The 14248-nt window shown below is 39.5% G+C and overlaps 1 protein-coding gene across 3 annotated transcripts in view; it reads left to right on the forward strand.

Moving 5' to 3' along the window:
• Window positions 1-14248, forward strand: part of SYT1 (synaptotagmin 1) — a 329209-nt gene that overhangs the window by 219169 nt on the left and 95792 nt on the right. The gene's annotated exons all lie outside the window — the stretch shown is intronic.

Here is a 14248-nt window from a genome sequence, read left to right on the forward strand (position 1 = left end):
TCTGAAAGTAAATGATAACCAATTTGTGACTTACAGTTCCAGTTCTTGTCAGTCTCTTTCATCTACTGCCTCTTTTCCTTCCTTTTTCCTGGTTCCCTCATCATACATCATCTTCTCATCTCATTTACACCTCCTGTCTCTCCAGAAAAAAAGCATAGTTTTGCCATGCTGACTTCTGTGGAGAATACTATTACAGGAGGAAGAAGGAAGGTTAAAGCCTCTGAAATGTTTTTTGATGTATGGCTGAGAGGCTTAAGGCTTCCTGACAATGCTATTCTCTGCTCGGTTTTCCAGGCTGTCTGCTATAGGATACTTTTAATGAAAAATAATAAATGTAAACCAATATTTGTCTACTCTTCCCTCTACTTCACACAAAGCTTGCTAAGAAGGACTGGAAAGCTTTCAGCTAACATTTTAGCAAAGCAAACCTGAATGCTGATGTCTGTTTTTTTAGTAGCTTCAGGACTAATGTACAGAAGTTTTAAATCAAAATAAATGTACAGAAGTTATGAGGAAAGGGGTAGCTATATTTTTACTTGAGTCTGAGGGCCCCTGTAAGGGGTAGTTCTTTATTCCTTGAATATGCTGAATGTTCCTCCACTGAACCATGATCTAGAAATCTCACATCCCTGCTCAAGTGTTAACTGATGCTAGTTGTGCTACTAGTTGGACAAGAAACATTTTCAGAAGGAGGGACAGAAAGTGTGTTGTGTATGACCCTGTGATGTCAATGGCAGTCAGCAAAATCATGTGTGACCTCAGATAAGGATCAACAATTGAGACGAGCCAGGATAAATGGCAGCATTGCCAAGTTTAGAGAGAAGCCAAAGGAAAATTGCTTGCAGTGCTGGCTTACAGGAGGTTGTTCCCAGGCAGGAGCTGGCTCAACATGAAGGTGTGTAAGGCCAATTAAAAACTCCTAGCCACTTGGGAGGGGTATGTCTGTCAGATCTTGCTTTCATGAAGGGATAAAAGGGCTATGGATAAAAAAATGCAGTCTTCATGTTTGCCATAGTTAAAATACTATGACTAGAGAGTTAGTTAATAAGGTTTATTTTGGGGTGGTATTTTGATCTCTTCAGTGGTTGAGTTTTTGGAAACCACTGCAGAGATACTAGATCTCTGAGCCACTGGCAGTGAGGTAAATGGCATTTAGTTTTGCTTCAGGGAAGGATTTATTCTTTCCTCGAGTGTCACCTCTACCATGATGTGCCTGAATAAATATAACTAGCTTTGCTTACATTAGTGGTCTCTCCTGGGACAACACTGCCAACATAAATTATTTATGATTTGAGACATGTTTAATACTAGTCACAGCACAAAAAAATACTGCCTTCCAAGAGCACTGCCTATTGCAGGTGACAGAGACAAAAACCTTATCTTCATTAAAGGACTTTTTTTATTGTGTCAGGGTGGCACAATTAAAATCTATCAGCCTCTTTTTATCTCTGCTAACTGCACTTCTCATATAGTGTAGTGTTCCTGTATGTAAGCACAACTTGGGCTCTGAAGCTCCACTGTAAAGGAATATTAATGAGGACTTCCTTTCCCTCAGCTCAAGGACAGGCACCTCATCACCTGGCTGATCCAGGAGTTTGTGACAAGTCAGATTAGAAACAGTCATCTCAAAATAAGCAAAAGTTATCTTCTGGTTTCTGGAAACCCTTTTTGAGATTTCACCCAACAAAACCTAATTTTGCTGTATCGTAGAGTACTGTGCTAATATCAGCAATCAGAAAGTAAGGCAAATTTTGGTAGATTTCTTTGAGATGATTTTGGCAAGACAATATTATTTTGCTTCATTCCTTAGTTATTACAATTATTGAAAAGACAGCACAAGGTTAAGATTCAAATTTTATTAAGTGTGGTGCTCTCCAATATAGTTCACTTGAACTCTAGAAGTTAGAAACTTTACATCAGATGTCCTATGTTATTTTTAAAAATAATCTTTATCTTGTGTCTTTACTGTTTTTACCATATATAAATTACCTTTCTATGTTTGTGGTGGCTTAAAACTCTGTGCTGATTTAAAGACAATTTGCAGGTGGCTGAGCCCATGATAAAGCCTTCATATATTATAAAAGCAGGTCATCTTATGAATACTGTACATTGAGTGAACACAAGAGAAATGTGAGATCAAAGTAATACAAGAGTAAAAGTAAAGATAATAAATAAAAATAATAATTAGTGACTAATTAGTAAACTGAATAATGCATTAAAAGAGTAAAAAAAGTAAATGCAATGTCCTTAATATGATGTAATTACAGCCACATGTATGTTCCACACTTTAAAAGCTCCAAATTGCACTGAAATCAAAATATGTTAGATTATATTAAAATATAAAAATATATATTAAAATTATAATTTTTTTAAAGAATAATGTATTTGACAGTTCACTTTCCTTTCCTTAGGCAATGTGTGATACCACAATAAAATCACCAAATCAAAGAATTGTTTAGGTTGGAAAAGATCTCCAGGATCATCAGGTCCAATCTTTGACCAATCTCTATCTTGTCAACTAAACCATAGCACTAAGTGCCACATTTTTTCTTAAAGACTTCCAGGGGTGTTGACTCCACCACCTCCCTGGGCAGCCCCTTCCAATGCTTGACAGCACTTTCAGTGAATAAATTCTTCCTGATGTCCTAAACCTCCCCTGGCTCATCTTGTGGCCATTTCCTCTTGACCTCTTCTGGTTACCTGGGAGAGAGACCAACCCCCACCTGGCTACAGCCTCCTTTCAGGTGGGTGTAGAGAGTGATAGGGTCTCCCCTGAGCCTCCTTTCCTCCAAGCTAAACAACCCCAGCTCCCTCAGCCACTCCTTACAGGACTGGTGTTCCAGACCCTTCCCCAGCCTTGTTGCCCTTCTCTCCAGCATCTCAATGCCTTACTTGTCTTGAAGCAAGGGACTCAAAAAAGAACACAGTTCTTGAGGTGTGGCCTCACTGGTGCAATACATCAAGCTCCATTATGAAATGCATCAAGAAAATCAAGATCTGAATAGAATTTCCCTCATATAGTTAAATGCTTTTTATTTTCAACTTTTCTTCATGTTATATATTTAGGAGAAAAAACAAACTATTTATTTTACAAGTCTCTGTTACTCTGAGGCTTTTTAGTGTAGTGCATGGTGCTGCTAACCTTCAGTGCACATATTCACAAAGGGGAATATTCGTTTTGTTGCATGGGCCTCTGTGACAGCCTGTGCAACACAAACCTCACCTTAATACAGGTTTTGTATTGAGAAAAATGCCTAATGCAATCTTCTAAAATTGAGTAAATTTCACGCTGGGATATAGAAAAATACCATGAAAATTACTATTTGATTAGCAATTTCAGTCTGAAAATTAGCTGTGACTTAGCAAAGTATCCCTTTTCTATAAATCGCCATACTTATCTTTCCTAGGTTAAAGGAATGCTGTCACAAACATGCAGTGCTTTTTCCTTGTGTACTAGTAAGTTCACCTCAAGACAATCCTACAAACATTGTTCAACATAGTTTTGCTGAAATTACTGTAACTATAACTGAAAGGACTCAAATTGGAGCTCTACTTACTAGGCAGTAAAGAAAATTATTTAATGGGCCATTTTGGAGACTTCTCATCATTTATGATTTCTTTTTCCTAACAGAGCCATCTATGTATGTTTTTTCAGCTGACTCAATTTTCACTATGGGATTTACTTGTCGTATCTATTGCTTTTTTTACTTGGAGGTTGTATTTTCATCCTTGGAGGTAGTGGAACTACAGTGGGGCTGAAGAAGGAAAGGGAAGTACCAAATATTGTCTCCAATTTTATTTTATAATAGGAATAGTTGTTAAGGCACTGCCAGGAGATGAGGAAAAACTTGGCTTGCGTCTTAGCCTAAACAAGTTTAAACCCATGTATCTCACCCCACAGAGAGAGAGAGCCTATAGCTGGAAGGTTGGACTGCATGGAGAATGTATCACTCATCTCTCTCACTGAGGGTGGCACAGAAATCTCCATGGGAGAGCCGGGGACTCAAAACCACTGTTCTGTGGAAGAAGTGGCTTAGCCTCTGGCTTATGTGGGGTAAATAGCTCATTGATTAGGGCTCCAGCTGAGGAAAGAGTGGTCTTCAGACCTCTGCTCTCAAGCCCATTTTCATTTCTCACACAGTGAATATTTGATCTAAAATGGTTGGAAGACTCAATTTGCTGACATCTAGGAGAGTGCCATATCCACAGTATAGTTTTTGCATGCTCTCATTCGATTAATCTATTGTAAAAAAAAGTGTGGCCTGATATGGAGATTTTCCCAGGAATATAGAACCATGCCTGTCCCACAGAGTCAAGGACATATTGGAATTCAATGTTTTATAAATATTAATACAGATATTTAACATTTTGGTAATCTGGTGAGCCTTGAAAAATGATTAAAGAGGGAAAACTATAGGGTCTGGAGAGCCTCTTTACTCTGTGTAGATTCAGATTCCTGCCAAGCACCATACATTTTTCTCTTTGGTTTTCAACAAACATAGTTACTTTAGGTTGTAATAGGTCAAGACAGTTCTCTATTATCTATAATATTATCTATTTCTTTAAGGTGGAAATGCAGAGTATTTTTTCCTACTAGAATACCTTATAGAAGTCTGTTGTGATAACAATTTCTCTTCATCTGGATTTGTCCTCCTTTGACCTTCTTTCCTGTGACTATAGCTGGTTTACACATTTTAAGATAGTTTTCCAACATGAGATTTCTTACTGAAATTTTGAGAGGCGAAGACATTATTTTGTTACCTTGTTGCCATTTTAGATCTCAGTGCTAGACTAACTTATGGCAGAATTTCTGTTGAGAGCAGTAAGTTTTCTTACTGAATACAATGTCTATGGAATGTTTATTTGCCAGGGGAAAAAAAAAATTTAAAAGGAATAGCTAGACAGGACAAAGTTTTGATGATGCCTGACTTTGCTGTTAACAGCTGACATCAGTAATGTAACTCATTTGCAAAAGTAGTTTTTTTGTAGAATTCTTCCTTAATAAGTGAGGCTAAATGATGACTTATGGCTTCAAGCTCTTTTCTTTTTTCCAACTGTATTGTTTTGCATAATGAAAGGACATTGCCTCCATGTGGCCTCCATTGCTGTTGTGTTCTATCTATGGATACATTATCACTGCCTCTCTGAGTGAACAATTCCAAAGCAGCCATGGAGAATTTATTTGCTGATTACTCACCTGCTATTAAAGTGGTTCCAAATGAAGTGAAATGGCAGACACACTGGCTCTTGGAAGCCCTGTCCAACTATAAAAGGAATTCTGTGTGTTCTCTGCAGTGCTCAAGTGGCTTTGCAGAGGCACCATATTTAATTAGATTAGTTTTAATTAGACTGCAGATGCAAAGTTGCATCTGTGTATCACCATTAGTCTTTTTTGATGCACTTTCAGCCAATAACAAACCACTATCTCATTTGCATTAATTTAAATGTGTTAACACTTTGCTTGCTGGAATAATCACTATGGAAGAACATATATAACTTAGAGATAAATATGTTGTTGTCCTATGGCACCGTATGCAGAAAATGAAGTAGCCTAAAAGACAATTATGGAAGGAAAGAAAAAAAGGAAAATGCACTGAAGAATTAATTCACTGTTAAATAAATCTTTTTCAGATTCCATTTATACTTATTTAAATTCCTTTGGAGCACTTGGTTTCCAAGGCAATCTTTGCAAGCTTTGGACTTTATTGATTGCTCATCTACCATTAATGTTTATTTTCTTTATCATCTTTTTATTTTAATTTCTTCATGCTTCACAGAACCCATTTTCTTTTGCTGCTTTTCCCTCTCTGTTCCAAGCTTAACTTAGTTCTGTGGAGGCAGAGGATTAATTATTCATTACTGGTGGTACTATAGGTTTGAAAGAATGGTTGATGAGCTATAGCAAAGTTCTTATTAAGATAGAGCTTCTATAGTTAATGGCAGAGTACTTGCCAGAGGAATTGAAAACCTGGGACAGAAAACTCACTGGACAGAATTCATCAGAAACACAACCCTTGATTTCAACAGACTGACTTTTAATTCCAGGAGTGATTATTTTTCGTAGGCATTCCCTGGCATTACTTTCTAATTTTTATTTCTTTTCCTGGCCAAACCAGAGATTAATCACTTCAGATCCATTAAAAAATATATTTATATAGAGACAGTAACAAGAACTCTGCTGTGTGCTTCTAATGTTAATATTTGATGATTTTTTTCAGTCTCTGATTAGCAGTAATGAAATTATTCCAGTAAGAAGAATAGGGTTTAATTAAATGATTTTGGTAAGTGAGATGAACTCTTGAAAATAAGGAGATGCAGTGGCTTTTAAATAGCAGTAAGAAAATATGTTCATCAAGAGCAGCTTCTAAGGTTGGCTGTAAATACTGGAGCAAAATATTATTACTAGAGTGAAAAATTTATTTTGTAATTAAATGTATGCCTGTCTCGGGAGAGGAGTGTACACAAGGTGTGGTGTTAAATTCATTGCTCTTGAGGTTTAGTGGCATTCTTTGTGATCTTTAAGCCTGCTGGCTTCCTGTTTTTAAAAGGAACATTACACTATTCTCTGATTATGCAACTAACAAATCATTCAGAAAGCAATTCAAAGATAAGTAGTAAACATGGAATGATGTCAACCAGAGGACTGTAGATTCAAGTCTAGTATAGAACTTCAGAGTCAGACCCTGATGACTGTTTTCTGCAGCAAAATCAAACAAGAATGTCTAATAATTGACTTTAAGACCTGGCATATGGTTCCATTTCCTATTGTCTTCCCAATTACAAGAAGCTGTGACATTTCAGCATTGAGTTTTCAATGTACCCTTACAGGAATGCTTCACTTAGTGCAAAAAGTCTGGTCTGGACATACTTGTAGGATCAATCTGTGTTAAGCACAATCAGGGTTGATAGGATGGAGGAAAGGATGCTCTTTCTGTGAGCTGAGCTCATACAACTAGATCCCATAAGGGATGTAAGTGCCCAGAATGTGTCTGCTTTTCACTTGGGCAGCATAAGGCAAAACTGACACCTAATGCAGATAATCAAAGGTGGAGCCTGGTACTGAGAGAGGGAATTTATTTATTTCTGTCATATCCAGGAAGAATAACTGACATAATTTGAGAAAACCTTGCAGCCTGCATTTAGTATTACATGGCTGGCCTTCAAACTCCGGTGGGAGTCATGGGGTCTCAGAACAATGAAAAGCCTCCCAGGCTGGCTGTCCAGCAACAAGCCAAGTACAGGGATTTAAAATGGAGGGTTTTCATCTGAAATCCCTAACACATGTCTCAGAGCAGCAGACTGGTTCACCTGCCCACTTAACACTGGGGAATTAAAATCCCTTTGAAGGCCAGATGCCTACAGTCCTTGTTTTGGGAGAATGAGGGTAGGAGTAAAACAAGGCTGGGTCTTTTGATATGAAACTGGGAGCATAGCTCACCACTCTTAATATATATAAACTTGATATGTTAATTTTATAGTTGGAGTGTTCCTCCAGGAAATGGAGACACTTAGCTTAAATTCCTTCATCCAGCCAGAAGCTTTAATTTATGACAGCACTTCTAACTCATGCTATAGGTCATGGCGTTGTGTAGGAAATAATTCAAACTATACACCAAATCAGAGGGGAGAATAGATTTCTGGATCCCATTATCAACATTATTGGACTTTAGAATCAACAGCAATCACCAAATAAAATGCGGAAGTTGATGAAAAGTCTTCTTTTTCATAGTTCCTCTGCTGTCCTAAGCATAGTCATACTCCACCCTCTACTTTATATCATTTTTTTTAAAGGGTGATCAAAATAGTAGGTGAGATTTTTAGGGAGAGTTGCTCCCTTAAGAGACATACTGATAGTAGTTGTTTTTGCTTGACAAGTCCATCAAAAGAGTATTGGTACAAACTAGCTCTACGAATCCACACTGTACAAGAACATGTATTGCTATCCTTCAGGATGATATGTGAGCTATAAAACAGTCTTTCCCAGGCTTCTTTCAGATCCACATCATCTGAAACTAAAACTATCACTTTGAGTTACAGCTATAGCAGTTACAACACACTCTCATGGCCCAGCTGAATATAAGGGCTGACTAGAGCTCATGTAAATTAATTATTTAGGCTAATTAGCAGAAGGCTAAAGCACAGTATGAAAGAAAACATATTCCAGGTACCCTGAACTTCTAACATGCTAGGTAGGCAAAGTGAGAAGTACAGCAGCAGTGAGGAGTGTGCTATGTGTGTACCTTACAGAAGTAAAGATGACCGAAAAAAGAAACTGTAGCATGTAGGAAATGTGGATTAAGGCATCAAATGCGGTCTGCATCTTTGCCTTTTCACACATCTAAAATGCTGTATCTATACATCAACTATATATACTGAGGCAATTTTAGTGTACTAACATGAAATTTACAGACCTCTATGCATAAATATGTCCTTGGTTCCTTCAGCAAACTGACCACTTTTCCAAGAAATGCAGATTCACTGGTCTTGTACAGGTATCTTTTAATGCCCCCCAGGAACAGTTTAAGTTTCTTCCAGACTGAAGAAGTAAGACAAGCTTGAATGCCCAGCATTTGCACTGAGTGTTTTGGAGAGAATTGTGACCTTCCAGTGGTACCAAATATCAGGTCTTATATTTATGGAGATCAGAAAAAAAGCCATGGAGTTCCTGTTCAAAAAAGGACAGTCTTCCTTCTTATGGAGCATGATTCCAGATTTTATTAGATCTATTAATGAGGTCAAATGATGCTTTTAGACTGGTAGCTAATGTAAACCAGATCTATTTATCACTTTGGCAGTGGTTCCTGCAACAACGTTAATGATCAGTGCAGTATTTATGGTTATCCAGTAAGGAATGGTGCTTTTTGTGCAAAAAGACAGAAGTTAGTAATCAATCATCATCATCCTCATCATAATTGTGCTGCTAAATGAGCTTCTGAAAAAGAAAAGCAACATGGCTATTAACCTTAACCATACCTTGAAAATAGATTTTTTTCTGACAAAGGCCACTGCTGATATAAACCTGCAACCTTGATAGCTTCTTTCAAAATAAAGGAGATCAAAATACTAGGCAAGGGCCCAACCCATGTTTAGATTTTTTGTTTCAGTCTTTTTAAAAGAAATTGAGCACATAAAAAAGAGAAAGGTCAAAGCCTGTTTTTTTATTAAAGAGCAGGTGAAAACATTTTGTCTCAGGGATTTGAGTTGTATACAGTTTGTGAATAACCAGATTAAATTTCATTTTTTTATGTTAGCAGTATAAGTGTCTAATAACATGCGGATTCCACAAAACTGTATTTTTAAAATATGTATTCTTATATACGTCATGGTGATAGCTGTGTGCTGGTGGAACAGAGCAGACAGCTGCAAAAGCTGTTGTGTGCATTCGTACCAGTGGTGGGTCTTTCGTGGTGCTTTTTTGAGGCAGAGAATGAGGTGTGACACAAAAATGGGTTTGTCTTTCCATCCCAGCACTGGGATGAAGCTTAGAGTAGCTGATCTGTTGGTACCTGTTTTCTAGAAATTTGAAAAATCAGTATAAATATCCCAAGCAGCACGTCTGCTTAATAGATAGAGGTCATGAAAAGATTTTAGTTTGAATGCCTGGGGCGCCAACCTGGGACCATTGAGTCCTTCAGCACACACCCCCCAGGCAGTCTGGCAGACCACACTGCAGAACAGATGGCCCAGCTGCCCTGACCAGCCAGGCACACCATAAACCAGTGCAGCAGAGCCCACAGCATTATGCCCCCATTCTCATGTACCAGTGTCATGACCACAAGCTGAGTAGAATGCCTGCCAGGAATTTGCTCCTGCATACCCCTGCATGATTGATACTGTTGATATACAATCTGATGTCCCTTGGAAAAATGCATACATACAACTGCAACCAGCCTTGCTTACTTCTACTGTGGTGAGCCGAGCCATCCTGAGGTGGAACAGCTCAGTCGCAGCTCCAGCACCCTGCTCTCCCTCTTTCTGTGACTGATTCATGGTCTGAGCTCTTGCCTCTGGCATTGCTGGCCATGCACCAAGACCACAATTATCTGGCAATCTTAGCTCTGCATTCAGATTTGAGAGGACACTGAACCAAAAAAGTGCATCTTATTGATGATCCCCATGAACATGCTAATTCTACCTGCAACCATAAGTATTATAGGACCAATAGTATTATAGGACCAATACCAACATTGCTCCTAAGTATTATAGGAGCAATGTTGGTATTACAGCCAGCCTATAAACAAAAATTATGAATCCTTTGTGATGTTTCAGTCAGGGTGACTAGGGACAGGGTATTTAATCTCACACTGAACGTTCAGTGTGAAAGTGCTTGCCATACAACCATTTGTACAAAAAAAAAATAGACAAGAATATATAGTCTTAATTTGGAGCAAACTACAAGTGCCTCAATAGCACAGTCAGCTTAGGCACTTCTTTTGGAGGGTCCTGGCAAAGAGAGCTGCTTCATTTCCCGTGTCCTTTGTTTCAGGGCCCAGCCATAGCCATAAAGCTTGGTCACTGGTGAGATACGGAGCTGCCAAGCTGTCTGGGTGGGTTCTCCCCAGAAAGAGGGCATTCATGTCCTAGGTAGACAGGATCCTAGGAGGATCTTGTTGAGAAGATAGAAGGGCTATTTAGCAAGGGCCATACACAAGGGAGCTCTGTGATGTGTTTGAACACGCTGGATCTGGCAGTGGGCTTGTCTGGTGCATTCTTGTAGCCTGATGTTTGGGCAAGGGCACAGCTCTTGTGGGCAGTCAGAACAAGATGGGTACATGCCCACCACGCAGGTTTGGGCCCTTTCACTGAAAAACCTCTCAGGCAAGATTGTCCTTTTATTTAATCTGTGTACAGTGTCTGATCTCGTGAGGCATTTTTTGAGTCAGTGCCTGTAGGCACTACTCACACACGAATGTCTATTATAAGGTAATATTTAATGAAGGAATCTTATGCAAAGTTTTACCTGTACGTTTAAAATAACAGACCAAAAAATGCAGATATTTGATTGATTTTACTGAACATACACTACTGCCCAGCACAAGGAATATGCTTTTTGAGATACATTCATGTCACAGAAAGAAATGTGCCTTCTTATATGGTCAGTTGCTGCCTACATACTGCAATTGTACTAACATAATTCTCTCTGGAAGAAGAAGATTGCTTTTGCTTTGCTCCTTGATTGTTTTTATAATTGATTTATCAGTACTACAACCGTGCAATTAATTTTTGGTAAATCATTCTGGACACTGAAGAAAAAGATCCCCAGCCTATTATAAATTAGTCTTTCTCACTGTTTACTATACTTAAGTATGTGAATGCTTCCTGTTTAACCCCTTAAAAAAAAAAAAAAAGAAAAACACCAACACCAGGCTTTTATGTCTGAAAGTATTAATACATTTTTGAAATTAACTGTTCCCAAAATCCTTAACTGCAGAATGCATCTGTTTCTTTAATGAGCAGAGGACACATATTATATATATATATGTCTTTATCTTACCTTTCGGAGGGAGAAAGAAACAAGGTCATCACAGGCCTTTTCAAGGGCTGGATAAAAACAGACACAAGAACCTGCTTAGTATCTGTTAAAATTCAATACTGTAGCTCTCCTGGGCTGTGTAATGGATGGAGGCAAAAGATACAGTTCTAAAGGAAAGGCTGTCATGCTTTTATGAAGCATGCCTTTGATTGTTTACAAAATAGAAGTACTTTACATTTTTTGCATTTGATCTGATTTCACATGGAGAGGCAGTACATTTCACTGAAAATTTCACCAGTTTTTTTAATGAGGTGGGAAATTGAAATCTGAACTGGCAACAAAGCTAAGGAACGGCAGACCTGTTTCTGTGGGCAGGTGCATTGGTTTGGTATGCATGAGGAGGGAATTCTGTTTACTCTGTGGTATCCTGTAACTGAGTGCTTCATCTGAGGGTGTGGATTCTGGTTACAGTATTGCTGTCTGGATAATAAAATGGCAATCAGGAATCAAGAAGGAAAAAAGATTATTTCTAAAGCTTCAAGTAAGAAGTAAACCCTGAGGTCCGGGCAGAGGGGAGGAGGTGCTCCAGGCACTGGAGCAGAGATTCCCCTGCAGCCCGTGCTGCTCATGGTGAGACAGGATGTGATCCTTCAGTCGCTGGAGGTCCACAGGAACGCAGAAATCCACTTGCAGCCCATGGAGGCTCCCACACTAGAGTAGGTGAAGGCCTCAAGGGGGTTGTGACCCCATGGGAAGCCTGGGCTTCAGCAGGCTCCTGGCAGAAGCTGTGGCCCTGTGGGGAGCAAAGCCCACACTGAGCAGGTTTGCTGGCAGGACTGGTGATCCCATGGAGGACCCAGACCAGAGCAGTGTGTTCCTGAAGGATGGCACCCTGAGGGAGGGTCCTGCACTGGAGCAGTTTGTGAACAGCTGCAGCCTGTGGGAAGCACACATACTGGAGAAGTTTGTGGAGGACTGTCTCCCTTGGCAGGGACCCCATGCTGAAGCAAGGGAATAATATGAGGAGTCCTCCCCCTGCAGGAGTGTGAAGGAGGGGTAGAGACATGTGATAGACTGACTGCAAACCCCATTCTCTGTCCCTCTGCATCATTGAGGAGGAGAAGGTAGAGAATGTTAGGAGAAATGTTGATCCCACAAAGAAGGGAGGGGTGGAGGGAAGATGTTTTAATATTTGGTTTTATTTCTCATACCTTACTTGATTGGTAATAAATTAAGCTAATTTCTCCAATCTGAGTCTGTTTTACAACATTAATGGGTGAGTGATCTTTCCATGTCCTTTCCATGACCCGGGACCTTCAGTGATACTTTCCTCTGCCCAGCTCAGAAGAGGAGGGATAGAGCAGCTTTGGCAGGCACCTAGAATCTATCCAGGGTTAATGCACCACAGTAGCAGAGCATGACAAATGAAACTCAAGTCTCTTTGTTTGTGCTACAGATCTGTAATGATAAAATTAAGTTTTAAGGTCCCAAAGGCTTCTGCAAGGCTGGAACATTTTCAGAGCAAGGCATATCATTACATTCTCTGTGGCACAGTAACTACCCTACAGATAGTAACTGTTTCACCAGGGTAGGAAGTGCCACGTTCCTGTCCTCCTCAGCAGCATCACTGTATTGTATGAAATATCCACGCAGAAAATCTGAAAGTGGTCCTCTGACTTGCTGCTTGGGAAGAAGCAGAGGGGAGCAGGTGCCCTAGGGGCTGAGCAAGGCTCCTGGCACTGCAGTAGCTGAGATGCCAGTGAGATGTGTTTGAAAGATTGCAGCCTTAAGGGGCCTGATGCTAGGATGCAGGGCACCTCTGAAGTGTGCATGGTTCTGCTGCCTTACATAGCCCACAATGCTGATGATTTGGTGTGCTGATGGGGCGCAGTCTGGCTGTGAGTTTGTGTGGCCTCTGTGCCACCAGGGCCCCAAGCAGTGTGCATGCACCCCAGGGTGGCACTGGGGGTGCCTCCTCTGGTGGTATGCAAGGTTGCCTTTGCTTGCACCATGTGCGTGACATCCTCCAGCCCTTAACTCCCTATACTTGTGGGTGGGTGCCTAGGACCTGCAGTTGACATGAACTTTGCTGCTCTGATGCACTCACATTGTTTTCTGTGTTCTAACCAAGGTAATTTTATTTTGTATGTATGAGTGTCTCCACCTGTGAAGTTCAGATACCTACCTCCTTTATAAGACACTTTGTGATCTACTGGTGAAAATTGCTATATGTGAGCAATTTTCTATTTGAGAACTTTTAAGTTAATATTAAATACCTGAAATAAATAAAGCTGTTTCTTACTTTCACTGGGAAATTGATGTACTATTGCAGTGTTTGTTATCTTTTAATAGTAGTTACTGTCCTTTAAATCCTAAGTCATTGTGTAATAGCATCCTGTGTTAAGATTGTATACATTAACAGAACATTGGCAAACATGGAGTTTCTATAAGTTCATCTTGTCACAATTCACAAATCTATTCCTCTTTAAAAGACTTTACCCCTGCATAGTATATTACAAAAAAGGTATGCAAATTAGCTCTTTCTTCCTAGGCAGTGGACTTCATATGTAATGTGGGAATTTATAATATTCATATGTAGTATGCATGACTAATTCTAGAATGCAAGAAATGTGATTCCACTTTCAAGCATTTAAATACGTTGACTGACTCTCATGTTCGCAGGGCAAACCTGGAAAATGTTCAAAAACTGAAAAGGAGTATAAGAGCAGTGTCCATTGCAAACAATGAAATCAAAGATGTGTAGACAAGAAAGAA

Source organism: Anomalospiza imberbis, chromosome 5 (genome assembly GCF_031753505.1).
Source record: "Anomalospiza imberbis isolate Cuckoo-Finch-1a 21T00152 chromosome 5, ASM3175350v1, whole genome shotgun sequence".
NCBI lineage: Eukaryota > Metazoa > Chordata > Aves > Passeriformes > Viduidae > Anomalospiza > Anomalospiza imberbis.